Source organism: Camelus dromedarius, chromosome 7, assembly GCF_036321535.1.
Source record: "Camelus dromedarius isolate mCamDro1 chromosome 7, mCamDro1.pat, whole genome shotgun sequence".
Classification (NCBI taxonomy): Eukaryota; Metazoa; Chordata; class Mammalia; order Artiodactyla; family Camelidae; genus Camelus; species Camelus dromedarius.
In genome coordinates, this window is record NC_087442.1 from 59,048,192 (window position 1) to 59,061,531 (window position 13,340).

Below are 13,340 nucleotides of genomic sequence, written 5' to 3' on the forward strand. Positions count from 1 at the left end.
TGAACATGGCAATGTAGCCATTGAAACTGGCCCCCTTCACTCTGAAGACAGTAGCATTCAACTGGGGACAGACTGTCTGACCCTCTCCTTCAGGCTGCCAAAACAACTGGGTGAAAAGTAAAAATGCAATCATATAATTCACGTCTTGATACATGATGGATTTCCCCTCATTCCCACCCAACAAGGCCAAACTCACTTGAATGGCTTTTCTTACAAAATTGGCAGCCATTTCGGTGGCTTGTAGAGACAGCCTCACTGGAAAATACTGTGGGGCACTTACTGGCCTCATGGAACTTGATGATTTAAAGCTTATGCTGCAGTAGTCCCGGGTGAAGCACAGCTGCAGGCAGGCCAGGTATTCTCATAACACAATGTCTAACAGACTTCTCTAAACAAAGTGAAAAAAGGCTGTCAGCAAAGACTCTCACCTCTCTGGGTCTCTTTTCAGAGGAGTGTCTTGGAAAGGGAAATGTATTTGTAGTCTGCTGAAAAGAGGGACAAACACTCCATTAAACATTAAATCCTTTGGTCCCCTTCAGAACATTAAATCCTGACTCCAATAGACAAAAGACAGAATCTATACTCAGAATTTATGAAGTTAATTTGGCTCTGAGCTGGAGTAAGCAAGGACATTACCCCATTAACCTTGGACAGACAACTGGGCTTATAGCATGGTCTGGAATCTTGCCCTTAAAATCCACAATTGCTGTGTATTACATGATCTCCTGCCTGCTAACAATTACTCCCATGTTGTAGAATGACTTTTTTCCGCTGCTTATAATAATATCCCAATTTCCCTGGGGCACAGGTGTCATCCAAAGAAGGCCCTATCTTCTATAGAAATTTTTTTTCAGCAGTTAGCCAGGCCAGATAGTTACCACTTACTTCAGTGCCTCTATATTCCCACTAACATTTTCTGGCCCGAGTATAAATATGTAAAAGAAAAACAGGAGGGGACATTGGGCTTTTAGCACTGTGGTAAAGTGCTGGATCAAAGGCCAGAAACCATGTAAATAGGACTCTTCATTTACGAGAACACATGAATTTTGTCCAATTCAAGGTGGCTGCCTCTTAATTTGAGAGTCTAAAACTTCCAAAACCTAAGAAAGGGCCATGGTATTATGCTGGCTGACCAGGTTGAAACAGAACAACAGAAAAATTGAAGTGAACTCATCAACCTTAGCGCCTCAGATTAAATTTGCAGCAGAAATTGCAAAACATGGGACAGTTCCCTTTAGCTCCCATCCCACAGTACCCTATGATGCACGAATGGAGCTTGGGATGCACTTAGTATTGTGCACAGCTGTAGTAGATATATTGCTGTGCCTTATGGTCACATATTTATATGACTGCCTTTTCTATTAGACTGTGGCTCTGCGAAGACAAGGACTGTATCTTAGGCATCTTTGAATCCCCAGCTTCTAGCTCAGGGCCACAGTAAATATTTTGTGAATGAATGAATCATAGCAGTGTAAAGAAAGTTGTACATGTGAATGGATACATCTTGAATGACTTAGTGCTAAACTTAGCCAAAGTTATAGGATTGTGGATTTTCCTAAATTCAGACCATCAGATGACCAATAATTCCTCTTCCAATTTTGGCTAACTTCAGCCTAACTTTAAGCTACCATGTGTATGTCTTCCTTTATGAAACCTGGATCAAATATAATGTAGGGTCACCTTGAACAGATATTACTATAAATCAAATGAGTTAGAAATATATTCTAAATACACTTCTAGTCTTTAAAATCAGCACAAAAAGCTAGCGACACCATTACAAGTACCTCCATCTCCGACTAAGCCCCATGGAAGCACTGTTAGGTTGCCACCACCTTTGACAGAAAGATTACATAGTTTTACATATGTCCAGCTAACACCAAACTTAGAAGTTTACATTTCTGTGAAAGAGATTATTATTGCATAGTTACTGACTTTTAGTTACTAAGGCATCTCAAGGAGGAGTAAAGCTAATTTCATCTGTTTAATATACACACGAGACAATGCTGTTGACACTCACTTGTGTACATCATGGTGGGATTTGGTGTTCTTGGGTTCTAGATAACCTTAAGCTTTACATAACTTGATTTCTACTCAATTTGTGTTTAATAAGTACCTTAAAAACTTGATTGTGTTTATTCTGTACTTAATTTACTATACTTTTTACCCAAGGAGCTCAGAGCGGGATGTTAGGTATCATTTTGTTCATTCTCACTACATTTCAATAAAGTGGAGATATTCTGATGCTAATTATGGCTTTTGGGAATTGAAGGCAAAGAGAAGTTAGGTTATTTGTCACAGGCCAATCAGCCAGTTACTCATTCATTCAATATTCAATAACATTCATTGATATGAAACGTGCCCAGTACATATCAGAATAGAAAAGGGAAACAGAACAGAAAGGATGTTTAAATTCCTGTGTTCTCTCTCTCCAGCAATATTCACATGCCAAAAATTTATAACTTGTGCTAGTTAGGATAATGCTAGCTGTTATAACAAGCAGGTGCTAAAATGTGTTTAGGGCCCACACACAATAGAAGTTTATTACTTGCTCATAAAATGTCCTGAGTTGTTTAAAGCAGATGGGAAGTGGGGAGGAGGAATGTTTCCCATCATTCAGGGACCCAGTTTGATGGAGTTTCTGCAATCTTCAGCATTTAGTTTCCAAGATCAACATAGTGACTTTTTCTGTTTGGTGGCTGGAGGAGAATAGCTTCATGGGGCAAGTCTGAGAGGTTTTACGAGTGGGGGCACTGGAAGTGACACCCATCACTTCTGCTCATACCCTGTTGACTAGAACTCAGGTATGTGGCATTGCAAGATGCAAAGGGGGCTTAGAATCATCTTCCTGGCTGTATAATGTATTTTGCCACAACTCTGGGCCATGAAGGGGAAACACATTTTGGGGAACAGTTAACTGTCATTGCCACATAGCCGAAGTCATAGGTAGGCTTTTCTGACTTGATCCTTTAAAGGGTTTCATCAGTCTGTCCTCTCCCACTGGGGTCACCAAAGTAATTATTTGATGTCAGGACAACTTGGGCTCTGATGGGCAACAGCAGCCACACTGAGGGTCATGGTTGACATGTGTTTGCTACTTGACCAATTTCTGTTAAGCCTGAAGTTTCCCAGGCCTTTAGCTGGTGCTAATTTAATGCCTGGATCTATGTAACTGAGGTTCAAACTCACTCTAGTGACTTTCTGTGGTATTTTCCTAAGGCATCCCCATCAACTCCAGACTGACTTGGATTCTTGTCTGTTGTGCTGGTGGACCCAACAGTGTTAGCTGTGTATCATTTAAAACTCTTTTATAAATAGCTACCTCTTAGGTAAAGTGTAATCATCTCCTACTTTTTGCTGTTTATTGTTGGCAAGTCTCCTGGGAGCTGGAAAATAACAGTTCTCCATTTTAAAAAATGATTTTTTCTACTTCTAGCTCTGTTTTCCCCTCTTGTATTATATCTTCTGAGGGCTTGAAGGTACCTTGAATGTATCTACCGGGTCTGTTTTGATTACACCTGTGAGCCAAAAAGAAGGAGTTCTGCCAGGATGCTAAATGGCTACATAAATAAATTGTGGAAGAAAACCTCACTTGATTCAGATATCAATAACTACAACTAACATTTATTAAACATGTAGTACTTGTCAGGCAAAATGCTGAACTTTTTATAAACACCATTCCATTTAATTCTCATAATCACTTGTGGAGGTTGACATATTATTTGCATTTTACACATGATGAAACTGAGGTGGAGAGTGGTTAAGTGACTTGTCTGGCCTACACTAGTGGGGAGAAGTAATGCTGTAAATGGAACCAATATTGCACAACTCCAGGTCTGGGTTTATTACCATTCTGGTGTCCTGCCAATGGATTACATTCTCAGAGTTCCTATTTTCCATGGCTTCTCCATGTATAAAATCTACATATCTCTTTATTACTCTTGGAAAATAAATGGTACACTAAATAAAAATAGATATTGCAAGACATCTTTCTTGATTGTCTGGTTCCTCCCATTAAATTTTATGCACGAAGGAACAGGCTTCTCAGATTACAGAGCACATTTCCCATCAGGTGAGTCAAGATCCGTAACTGTAGTACTTGACTGCACCGCTTAATAAAAAGAGTTAAATCCACTTACTACTTTATACTCAGTAACAGATGACACCATTCCTAAAGGCAAAACGGTGTGAAAAAAATGATAATGGAACTGTTCCCTAGTGGGTATTGATTAAATGAGAGCATTATGAGCTCATTATGTTGGTTAATTTAGATTGAGATCATTAACTCAAGCTAAGTTCAATTTAGTACAATTGACAAAAATCTAGGAATATCAGTGGAAGGAATAAATGACACATATAAACTATAATAAAATTTTAAGCCTTGACATAACTTAAAAGATATTTCTTTTCATTTACTTACTCTAATAGCATCTGGAGTTAGAGAGACCTGACACTGCGTGTAACCTTGGGCAAGTTATAAAACCCTTCTATACCTCAGTTTCCTCATGTTCAAAACGGGGGTACTAACAGTGCACAAGTCACACAGCTTATTATGAAGATTAAAAGAGACAGTGCAGTGGGGTGTGTATAGCTCAGTGGTATAGCGAAAACTTAGTATGCACAAGCTCCTGGGTTCAACCCCCAGTCCCACCATTAAAAAATAGGTAAGTTAATAAAAATTGAATTACTTCTCCTTCCCCCCAAAAACAACAACAACAAAAATTTTTTTAAAAGAGACAATGTGTATGAAACACTTGGTAATCACAAAGCAACCATAAGTGCTTGTCCCTGCCTGCTCAGGCTGCCATGACAGAACAGCACAGGCCGGTGACTCAGACAGCAGGGACGAATTGTCTCACAGTTTTGGAAGGCTAGAAGTCCAAAATCAAGGTGCCGTCAGGGTTGGTTTCTGGTGAAGCCTCTCTTCTTGGCTTGCAGATGCCCACCTCCTTGCTGAGCCCTCACATAGCCGTTCCTTCGTGCACATATGGAGAGAAGAGAGTTCTCTGATGTCTCTTCCTGTAAGAACACCAGTCTGCTGGAAGAAGGCCCCACCCTACGGCCTTGATTAACCTCAACAGCCCCCGCAGAGGCCGCATCTCCAGCTACTGTCACACTGGCAGTCAGGGCTCCTACGTGTGGATTTTTAGGGGATACTATTCGGTCCAGAGCAGTGCTCCAAATAGTACAACTGTTATTTTTTTATTACTACATTTGAATTATATATCCACTCAATACAAAGCTTTATTTCATATGGATATGAGACCTCATTAATGGTTTCAAAGTTAAGCTCAACTTAGATCACTTGAGGGAATCTCCAGAGCAAAAGTAGTTTAGGAATTGATGCGAGTCACTGGTAGAGTGAGATATTAGTCTGCACTCTGGAGACATGTGGTGGTGGTATGTGTGCACGTGTATGTGTGTGATGCTATCCAAGTTGCACACCACAGATAAAGTCTTGAAAATATTGGCTCAGTAGAATTGTGATTTTAGGATATCTTGCATGATTAAGGCTCTGATGAAAAATGAATGCTTCTTTCCTTTCCTTTTCTATTTTTCTCTCTAGTTGAAATTGAGCCAGGACTGTGAATTCCCATTTTATCAAACTGGAAATCTGGAGTTGATACTTAACTAAATGTATTATTTTTCTTGCATTTTATACACTGACATCTTCTTCCTGCCTCATCCCACTCAAAGCATCTGACAGGTGGTAGGACTCCCTATCTTGAAGAATCAAGCATATATTCTAAAGTTCAATGCCTGAATTATTCATTTGGATTCTGGCATTTGGGGGTCATTTTGCTGACCACTAACGATTGACAACACAGAGCAAATGTTAGCAAGACGATAGGCATTGGCTTCTTAGTCAAAGGAATTTTGAAAGCAAGTCCGAATCTTAAAAAGAGCTCTTTCCAAGGCTTAGAAGTGACAGGCTGCCTGGGGGGAAATCTGCACTGCTGAGAGCCACCTGCATTTCCATGCAGAATAATTTTGAAAGAGTTTTTTTCTCTTTCTTCTTTTGGCAGGACGTTTGTCATTATAATAAAAATCTCGTATTTACCAGATCCTTTTAAACAAATAATCTGAAAGCAACAGGAGGAAATCTGCAATAATTTACAATCAGCTCTTAATTTAGAGCTGTTTAGATTTTTCACAGTATGCCTGAAATGAGCAATGTTTATACCAAGTTCAAGACTTCCACAAGCAAACCTGCTCTCCTGAAGGCGACAGCTTGCTCCTGATACTCTGAAACTAAGGCTTGGAGCGTCACATCATGTTCTTAAGAGCAGTATCTGTGCATCAGATCTACAGCTTTCTAGAGGGCTTATGGGGGAAGGACCACTCTGGGGGAAAAGACTGTTCTCCCCAGAGCTAACATTTCTGTTACATCAGCTTCAAGACAAATGAATCTAGATCAATGCTGGGAGTTCAGGAAGAAAGAAAAGTAAGAAATCTCATCCTTCATCTCTGTAGAATGTAAATGAGGTAAGATGACATGACCATTGTACCATCAAGATCCTATAATGAAATGCTGCACGATGTGAATGCAGAACTCATTTCAAGAGGTTTATTTCCCAGAAGCAAAGACCACTGTTGACTAAAATGGAAAAGGTGAGATGTCAGCTATGCCTTTTTATTCCTTCACCTAACTGAATACTTTCTACATGCCAGTCACTGAGCTGAGTGGAGGATTGCAATAAAAGAATAAATGATCCCTAGTCTAAAAGTGCTTATGTTCAAAGAGGGAGAGAGGCATAAAACACCTAAAAAAGAACTGCAGATCAGGAAAAGGGCAATGTGGGAAATAAACAAGATATTTACAGAATTAAAAAGAGAAGTAATTTTTAGACAGTGTGGTTGGAAGGAGTCTCTCTTAGGAGGTGACTTTTTAGCTCCTCTTGGATGACAGGAAAGCTTCAGACATAAGACCACCAGGGGAAGAGCACTGCTAGGTAGGAAACTACCCATGTAAAGAGCGAAGATGATGAAGCTGCTGATGGCTGAGCCTGACTGCGAGTGGTGGGAGAGGACCCAGAATTACTGATGCTGGGCACGGGCGTGGGGAGAGGGGGTGATTTTAAGTAAGAAAATTGACTAACTTGGAATTTACTACATCCTCCCACTTTGGTCCTTTACTATATACCTTCCCTGCAGAGGTATGCTGAGTAACATGTTCAGAGCTCCTTGAAGCACAACAAATTCAGTGAAACCAAAAGCTGATCATGTCTATCAACCGATCATTCACAGAGCACCTTCAGATCTGGGAGTTCAGGTCTCTACTCTCCTTTGTTCCTTTTAAAGAGCTTTCATCTTTCCCATCTCTATGAGAAGAGAGGAAATTTACTCTTACAATATTTGCTTATCATTAAAGTGTGAAATTGCCTTCCTAAAAACCGTTAATGGTGTGTATGTGTGTGTGTGTGAGTGTGAGTGCAAGTGCATAAGTGCCTGTGTGTGGAATGGCCTTGCATCTCTGAAGTCTGACTTGGGGTGGGCCCCAGCTTCCTTTCCTTGCCTCCTGCCATTCACTCATGTGTCAGTTAATATCTGCCAGATTCCCTGTCTAATGGTTCCCAGGGCTGTGTTTAGAGCCGTGGAGCCAGGGCAGCCTTTTTCTATGGGGCTCATCGCTGGAAGTCCCTTCTCTTGCAGTTCTGTGAAAGTATGACTTAATTTACTTGCTTCTGGTTCCCATTCTTTGGAAACCATTGTGAAGGGCTTTCATCATAGTACTCAGTACTGGCCCACCCAACTTGGCAATGCATTCTGTCCCTGAATCCAGTGTACGTGTGGTGGTATGTTATTTCAAATAGGTCATTAACCAAGACTCTAGTTCCCCTCATAGTGCTATCTTGGGCAGAATATCACCTTGGTCTGTGTTTATATGTAAACAGCTGCAGCCCCTGAAGTAAAAGAAATTTTACTTCACATATCCTCCTAATTTACCCTGGAAAGAGATCTTGGTACATTTTTCTGTACAGACCACAAGCTCTGCTCTTGAATAAACTGCTTCTCAGACGGTCTTCCTACGAATCAATGTGTGTTTCTGAAAAGAATCCTTTGCTGTTTTCCTAATGAAAGAGAAGTAAAAAACCAACCAACCAAACAAACAAAAAACCCAAACCCAAACCTTTATGAAAGGTAACTCCTTCATGATACAATCTTTAGAAAATAAGCCCTTAAGTAGGGAAGAGGTGAACTACCTGGTCTCTGTAATTCACACAAGGGGGAGGGGCGGCAGAGGAGACAAGCTAATGTTACCATTAGGATACTGCATAGACATATAAAATTTCTCACTAACATTCAAAGGGATATTAACACCAAACTCCAATTTTGGACAACCTAAAAATATAATTAAATTGTACATAGTCAATATTTTCTGGAAGGGGACCTTTCTTATCTCTCTTTATGTTTAGAAACAAAAGAAAAACATTTTTTGGATGAAAATCAAACTGATTATATTACGACTATATTGGTACAGATGCAGTAAATATGCAAATATTTACTTCTTCCAGTGCCTTTTAAAAATCTGCATTTGAAGCTCATGATATTAATTTTAACTTTACACACGTCCTTCCTATAAGGAGCTTCACATATTTGAGGGTATAGCCCATTGTGGGAGTGAAGAATAAAGAGGGCATTCAGTTTACTTTTCAGGTGAGATTCAGTGAGGTGTTTATAACTCATCTCAGCAATCACCTGGATTAGGAACAGAACTGGACCTAGGGATGTCCAGTCTAGGGCATGAGCCATTGGTCAAAGAAGAAATGATCAGTAAATCAGTGCAGCAAGCTCCATGTGGAGGACAGACAGGAAAGGTGACTGGCCTGTGACCATGTTGCCCCACTCAGATCTGTACTGTCAATTATGGCTTCCTGCTGGGCACCTGAGGCTGGAGGCAGTGGCGTCTAATTGCACCCAGTATTAATGGAGTGTACATGCTCTGCTCATCACTGGGAGATTACCGGATTATCTGGGATAAAAAAAGGGAAGGTTGTAGGATCAGCTGACACCAGGTCCAATTTAGGCTTTAAAACTATAACAACTTCTTGGCTTTTAAACAAGCCTATCAGCAACTTTTCTTTTTCAAGGCTAAAGCCACCTTTCAAGGGCTTCTCTGAATTGGAAGGCAATGAACTTACAAGTGTTCTTAAGAGTCCGTAATGGATAGGTATCCAACTTTCAGTTTCCGCGTCTAAGAATCAGGATAATATCTACTTCTCAAGGCTGCTGAAGGATTAAATCTGACAAAGTAAGTAAGTCTCATAGTACTGCCTAGAATATAGTGAACCCTCAATAAAAATGAATAATTATTATATACCCGCAATCTTTAGTGCTTTTTATACAGTATCTCCTTTTTCTGGAAATATAAGTATCTTCTAAGAAGTAGAACTTGGTTTCATTTAATTTGTTTCAGACCATGCTATAAACAGATAAACATATTCATCCATCCATCCACCCATCCACTCATGCATGCAACAAATACTTACTGAGTCCCTGTTATGTTTATTCATAAGTGAAGAAGAGAGACAAGGTCTTTCTTCCCATAGAATGTAAACTTTTGTGGAAGAGACAGACTAAACAACAACCAAAGATATATACTATGTAAAATACCAAGTGATAATAAATAATAGGAAGAAATCGGTGAGAGAATAGAGAATGGCTCGTGGAGATGGGCGTTGTCTTTCACACAGTGGTCAGGGAAAGCCTCTGTGGAGGGGACATTTAAGTGAAGACAGAATAAATGGAGAGAATGAGAAATTTGATGATCTGGGAAAACAGCATTCAAGACCAAGGGTACAGGAAGAGCAAATGTCAAAGGGTAGGAAGGAGCTTGGAGTTTTCAAGGAAAAACATGAGCATTTCAAGGTTTTACTTCACTTCTGCTATAGTAGCCTCCTGGCTGGTTTCCCTGCTTCGGCTCTTACTACAGTCACCTCTCTGAGCAACAACCAAGAACTTAAAAAACAAACAAACAAACTTAAATTGGATCATGTTATTTCCCAGATCACAGCTCTGCAGTGGTTTCCTACCTCACTTAAAAAAAAAAAAAAAAGGCCAAACTCCTCATGTGGCTTTCCAGGGCCACCCAAGACCAGCTGGCCTTGCCTATCTTGTCTAGCGCCATGCTTGGCTAGCTGCCCCCTCTCTGGGAGAGAGACAGTGAGGTCAGCATGGTAAAATACCACTTAGGAGCTGCTGCAGTCAAGGTGAGAGCTGAAGGCTTGAGTGGCAGTGTTGAGGTGGTGCGGAACAGTTAGATTGGGGGTATATGTGACAGGAATGCTGACAGGACCTGCTGAAGGACTGGCCATGGGCTCTGGCTTTGTGTCTCCTTGGCTTCTCCACATTAAGTGTTGTTAACAGCTGCTCCTAGCTTGGGCCTCCTGTGACCCTAGAGCATTATTCTTCTATAGCAAACTAAAAGGCTGCCCATGCAAGACTTGATTTTTTAAATGATCAAACTTGCCTCCATGAAATTTCATCTCTGCATGACCTCAGAACTGAAGCCAATTCTTGAGAACTGTAGTGAAACCTCAGCAATGTGGGTGGACTTTCTATGGGTGGGTTATTCAGAGCCCTGAAGAAGGGGTGGAAAGAGAAAAGAGATGAAAATCAAATCATACTTGTCAGCATTATTTAGATATTGCTGTTCTGAAACAATTTTCACTGAAACAGATATTCAGAGTATTGACTGAAAAAGAGTTTTGAATTATCTGTGAGTCTCTATTATTTTTTCTAAGGAACTTATTTTACAGGGTTGAAAATATTGAATAAATGAGAATGTATTTTGTGAAAAACAATATTCTAGGCCTGGTAATGGCCTCTAAGACCCTGTGTAATCTGGCTCCTATTCCCTCTTTCACTCTGTCCCATTCATATTCCTCTCACTGACATTTCTAGAATGTGCCTCCTTAAGAATTTTGCACTGACTATACTTTTTGCCTGGACATCAATTCTCCCAGATGTCAAAATGCTAACTCACTCACTGGGTTCCCGTCTTGCTCAGTTTTACCTCTCAACGCCCTGTACCCTTACCATTCTATTTAAATTGCACCCAGCTCCCCACCCCTACCCGATTCCCTCACTCCTAATCCCCCCTACCCAGTTCTATGGATTCTACAGCACTATTCTAACCTACTATATAATTTACTTCGGCATTTTGTTTGTTTATTGTTTGTCTCACTAGGATGAAGTTCCAAGAGGGCAAAGATTTTTAACCTATTTTGTTCACAGACAAATCAGATCAAGCACCTACAACAGTGTACACACAATGAGTGTTGAATGGATGAATAAATGAATGAACTGTTATTTCTGTTATAACATAGTCAGGTAGGGAGCAAAATGAAAGAAATCGTAGGATGGGGACCTAGGTTACAAATGCCTACCACAAATTCAGACATAACTTCCCATAAGTAGTATTCCTAACATGTGAAAAAAGCCTCAGGGGGAGGAGAAATGACTGGACAGAGCTACCCAGCTGAGCCTCAGTCTCCTGGCCTTAAATCCCTGGGGACTAAGGGTCACCCTCAATGCCTGCTCCAGCATACTGGATGAGGAAATCATCCTGAGGAGAAATTTCTGAAATAAGAGCATCAAAAGAAGTTGGCACCCTCACTGCATCTGATCCTTCCCCCTTTGGACCAGGGACAGGGTCCTCAGGAGATGGGGCTGGAAAAATAGTGGGGCTAATAAAAAGCTAAGTCACAAGGCAGCATGTTTTGTGGCCAAATATCAGGGAGTGATGGCTGTGGTGGGAGGAGCTTTCCCTCCACACCTACTTCAGTTTGGAAACCATTGGCATGTCAAGGGAAAATGGCCTCATAGGACAGTAGTAGAGAAGTTGCTCCAAGAATTTCACGCATGTCTACTGATAACTGGGTTTTAACTGCAGGGGATTTGTGCAACTGCCCAGTGATTGTCCCCTGGGACCACAGTGTAGGGTTAGAAGTGGAGGGATTTAGAAGGAAGGATTCTCCAGCCACCTGACTAGGGTGGGGGAAGGCCCAAGAAATGGTATATTATTTGTGTTGCTGGGGTTTTGCTATATCAAGACCATGTGCTTGAGGACATTTCCATTTGGTCACGCTTATTGCTGATGGTCATTGTCAGGCTGGGGAGAAAATAAGAGTCCTGAATCTACCTACAGTAGAGAATTTTCAAGCCAAGTAAGTTCTTTCTAGACTACATAATGTAGCCCTGGTTTGCTATTAATATGCAGTAGTGGAGGAAATGAGCTCCTGCATTGAGGGGCTATGACTAGTATTTCTGGTCACCCTGCAAGAAAAATAATCCCAAATTTTGGAATTTGGGGAAGGAGTCAAGGGCAGGATCCAGGATCAGGTCGTCCTAGCAGATTTCCTGATCAGTGTCATAAGCTCTGGGTTCAGGGTGGCAATGGTGAAGATCTTCCTACTGGACTATGGAAATCACATTTGCAAAATGAAGTTGGTAGCACCAAAGTGAAGAAAAAAGAATTAAGAAGCCCATTTCTCTGCCATAGACATACAAACTGACAGCACAAGAAAGTGCTAAGTTTTCTTGGGACACCATGGTCCCAAAGTTGTGTAACTTCATAAAGAATGTAAGGAAAGAAAGATGTGATATTGCAGAAGGATCCTGTTCAAAGTCACAGGAAGCAAATTCTTTACATCTGATGGATATAAACTTTGTGAGGTTCCATAATTTCTTGTTTGTTTATTGTCCCAGGACGCCCTAAATTGTTTTGCAACTACATAAAGTGTAAATAAGCACGTGAATAAAAATGCATGCCTCCTTTCTGTTTCCTTTCCTGGTAGCAGCAAGCATGCCTGGCTTATTGCTAAGTAGCACATGATGTTGCCTTTTAGACTTTGAAATTTTAACTTTGTTCTGTGGGCAGTAGTTCCCAACTTTGGTAGATCTTTTGGATTATTCTGGGGAGACCTTTGAAAATTATGACCACTGGGTTCTACCCCAGATTTTCTAGCGGTGGGGTGGAGCACAGGCATCTGTATTTTCACAAGCTCTCCAAGTGACTCTTGGGGAATCCAATGGTCCAATGTCTAGAGGTTCCGTGGAAGGGAAGGTTGGTTTAAGGGATCTCTCTGAGGTGCTAGAGATGCCTCTGTGGGATGTGGGGTGGTGTGTGTGTGTATGCATGTGTGTGTGTGGGTGTTTAGAGAGATGGGAAGGAGAGGGATCAAAAGCAGGTAGTTATATCCTGAGATGTACAGAAGGAGGACAAAACTTCCCAGTAGTTCCTGCAGAACAGTCACCATTTTAGAAATCCTTCGATTCTGGACCTAATCCAAGAAAGAAGTAAAGAAAACCAGACTCATTAAATGCCTGCTATGCATTTG

The 13,340-nt window shown here is 40.9% G+C and overlaps 2 long non-coding RNA genes across 3 annotated transcripts in view; one reads left to right on the top strand and one right to left on the bottom strand.

The window, feature by feature from the left end:
- Nucleotides 1-13,340, top strand: part of LOC116153987 (uncharacterized) — a 162,546-nt gene that overhangs the window by 59,963 nt on the left and 89,243 nt on the right. The gene's annotated exons all lie outside the window — the stretch shown is intronic.
- The window catches only part of LOC116153986 (uncharacterized), a 191,584-nt gene continuing 183,074 nt past the window's right edge, over nucleotides 4,831-13,340 (bottom strand). The window contains exon 5 of the long non-coding RNA XR_010381685.1: nucleotides 4,831-4,972. This is a non-coding gene — a long non-coding RNA (uncharacterized LOC116153986). The remainder of the gene's footprint in view (nucleotides 4,973-13,340) is intronic.